Below are 3,319 nucleotides of genomic sequence, written 5' to 3'. Positions count from 1 at the left end.
ATAACTCCTCGCCGTCTGAACAGCGGGGCGCAACTCTTAGCATTTATTACGTTTCCTTACATGAAAGCCCATGGCGGGATCTGCCACATTACCAAATTTAATGCAATTTCTATCAAAGAGCAGGGGGTATATGTAGAGGAATGTAAACTGCTTTTTTTATCTTTTTTTTTTAAGTTTTTTATGTGGGGGGTGGGGGGTGGGGGAAGGGTGGTTGAAGGAGAAAGGGAGTTCAGGAAAATTGGGGTAGCGAGAGGATATACGATAGAGAGAGAAGACTGAGGAAGTTGAGGGGGTGGGGAGGCGGGGGCGGGGGGGGGGGGGGAGAGCTAGCTGATCAAGTGGGTTGCAAGTTTGCAGAAAACTCAGAAATGAAAATAGCAAGAAGGATCTAAAAGGATCTAGGGGGTAATGCGACTTTCAAAAACCAAATTCAGTCAAACATGAATAAATGTGCCCTTTGTAGATCTGATTTAAAAGAAGAAAATGCAAGAATTATACACGAGGAGTGATGCTAACAGATTCAAAATAAACAAAATGTTTTTATTTTCTTTATCAAGAACGGATACCCAAGGAGGTTGCAAAGGAGGTATTCCACCAAGAGCGATTTTCATGACTGTGGGTGAATTAGAAAGAGGGAGGCGGGCAGGGCGGGTTAGGTGGGGGGGGGGAAGAGATGAGAGGGAGGGGCTGAAGCAAGGAAGGGGGGATATTACAGCAGTGGGGAAAAAAATGGGTGTGAGGACGATTTTCTCGCAACCTTAAAGTTTCATTTTGCTGGTGTTTGGTATAATTGCATTCTCTTTCAATCTAAATCGTTGTTTTCCATGATAATATATCACCACCATCAAAGTCCTGTCACCAGCAAAACAACCGGAGGGGGTGGTGCGAAATGGAGGAGGGGGGGGGGGGTGGGTGGATTGCAGGAAGATGGCGAGGAGATGAACATTGAAAGGGGAGAGGAAGAAGGAGTTTGGAAGGTCAAAAGGTCGTGTTGCATGGCAGACGATCAAAAAGCGACCATTACTTTTGGTGTTATTGCTTATTACTTAATTTTGCCTTACTTGTGTTTGTGATATTTGGCAATACAGTCTTAGGACCACTGGGTAGGGCGGATGGTGGTGGTGAGAGCGAAGGGAGGGTGAATGTTTATGGTGTGCCGGTCTGCGAGATAAGAGATGTCATCAGAAGCTCGAGGTGAGGGTGAATGATGGTGGTTAGAGTTGAAGGAGGGGGATGTCCGCTCTGCCTTGTTGCCTTTCCAATTTCTTCAGGCCAGCGTCGGGGTGAGAATGTTTTAGATTGAATAGTGCTGTTCATATCAAGCAGAAATGGTGTTACGATAAACACTTGTAATTTTCTTGACCTGTCTAGCTGCTATTAATTATGTTTTTCTTGACATAAGCGTAAAAACGTGTTTTTCGTGTGAAATTCAAAATTGTGTACAACAGGCAAAGATTCATTTTCTATGCGACTCACCCCGATTAATATCTGTTATTGTCACAAAGAGGGTTGTGTTGATTAAAAAATTCATAAAAAGCCCATGTATGGTAGTAGCTTTGAACAACAAATTGATCGGTCAGTCGAAAATCAGTTAATGTGTCAGATGATGGTTTGTGTGTGTGTGTGTGTGTGTGTGTGTGTGTGTGTGTGTGTGTGTGTGTGTGTGTGTGTGTGTGTGTGTGTGTGTGTGTGTGTGTGTGTGTGTGTGTGCTCTCTCAGAATCTGGGAGTGTTTTAACATGCTGGAAAATATGGAAGAAAATGAACAGAGGCTGAGAACAATCTATTTTGTTTACTTACACCAAGAAAAAGTCTATAATGATACACACAAACCACAGAAAGAATCTAAAGTCTGAGGAGCACAAAACACTAAGCTTACACAGCAGAAGACTAAGTAATGTAAATATGACCAGCAAAGCAAGTATAAGACAAGGTAACATCATGAACAAGGCCGGAGGGGGGGAGGGGGGGCAGGGTGTTTTAAAGTACAAGTATAGGTACAAGTATAGGTGCAGAGATCTTGTTCAGGAAAAATACAACAACACGCGAGAACCACACCTGTCGACGATGTTAAGCAGGTTCCATCACTATGAAGACTAATTGTCAAGAAATGATTGAAATTAGACCCGGCATGAAAACAACACATAATATCTGTGACGGTAGGTTGTGTATTCATGCAAAAATACAGCGAAGTAGAACATACCAAAAACATATACAGATATCCGTCTATCTGATTGCATTCCACGTACGGGTTGATATAAAGATAGAAGTGTAATAAGCGAATTCATGGAATTGGGAACAAATATCGGCAAGATGAACTCGCAAATAAGCAGAATTGTTCTCTTTGTCGTAATTAACCTGAACATTGACTGAACAAAAAATGAATACAACCAAAACCAAAAGCATACAAATATGTACAGAGAAAGACTAGGCACATGATCAAGAATGAAAAGGACATAAGATTTAAAAACTGAAAGGCGTAAAACCAAGAGAGAGAGAGAGAGAGAGAGAGAGAGAGAGAGAGAGAGAGAGAGAGAGAGAGAGAGAGACAGACAGACAGACAGACAGACAGACAGACAGACAGACAGACAGGCAGACAGACAGGCAGACAGACAGACAGACAGACAGACAGACAGACAGACAGACAGACAGACAGACAGACAGACAAAAACAGAGAGAGAGAGATAGCGGGACGTGGGAGAGATTGTTTCAATCACCATTTAGTTGAGAGAATGTTGAGAACAATCAAGGCCAATCGATATGTGCATGTTACAAAACTGAACACAATGGATCGCTCAGTGTCGGGAAACCATATACATAAAATATAAAAACATACAAGGCAGAAAGCAGACTTCACTTAGTACTCATCATTGTCTGCTGGCTAGGTGTATATAACTGAGTCCCAAAAAGGAACATGTAAACAAACGAATTACACAGCGAAAATAACTCCGGCCTCTGCGCAACAATTTCGCATGGGTTTTAGAGCACAAAACTCATGGAAGTGTTGGAATTTAAGACCATATAACACAATGAGGGGGGCGGGTGGTAGCGTGGTGAAGTTCCACTGCTAGCAAAACATCCACCAACAAAATGAGCGTGTGCCCTAAGCCATATTTATAGCATCTTTATGAGATTGAAAATACGTCAACATATCATTTTGCTACAAAAATACTGCCTCTACGAAGTATTGGAAAAGAAACACAACCCTCAGCGAAACGAAATCTGAGAACCTAGTTACTTTTCTTCAAATAATTTGATATTTTTCTCTGCAAAACAAAATCTGAAACAGAGTTAATGTGCTGTGAATTACCAAACGTTTT

Source organism: Littorina saxatilis, unplaced genomic scaffold, assembly GCF_037325665.1.
Source record: "Littorina saxatilis isolate snail1 unplaced genomic scaffold, US_GU_Lsax_2.0 scaffold_1330, whole genome shotgun sequence".
Taxonomy (NCBI): Eukaryota; Metazoa; Mollusca; class Gastropoda; order Littorinimorpha; family Littorinidae; genus Littorina; species Littorina saxatilis.
This window is presented reverse-complemented; position numbering follows the sequence as displayed.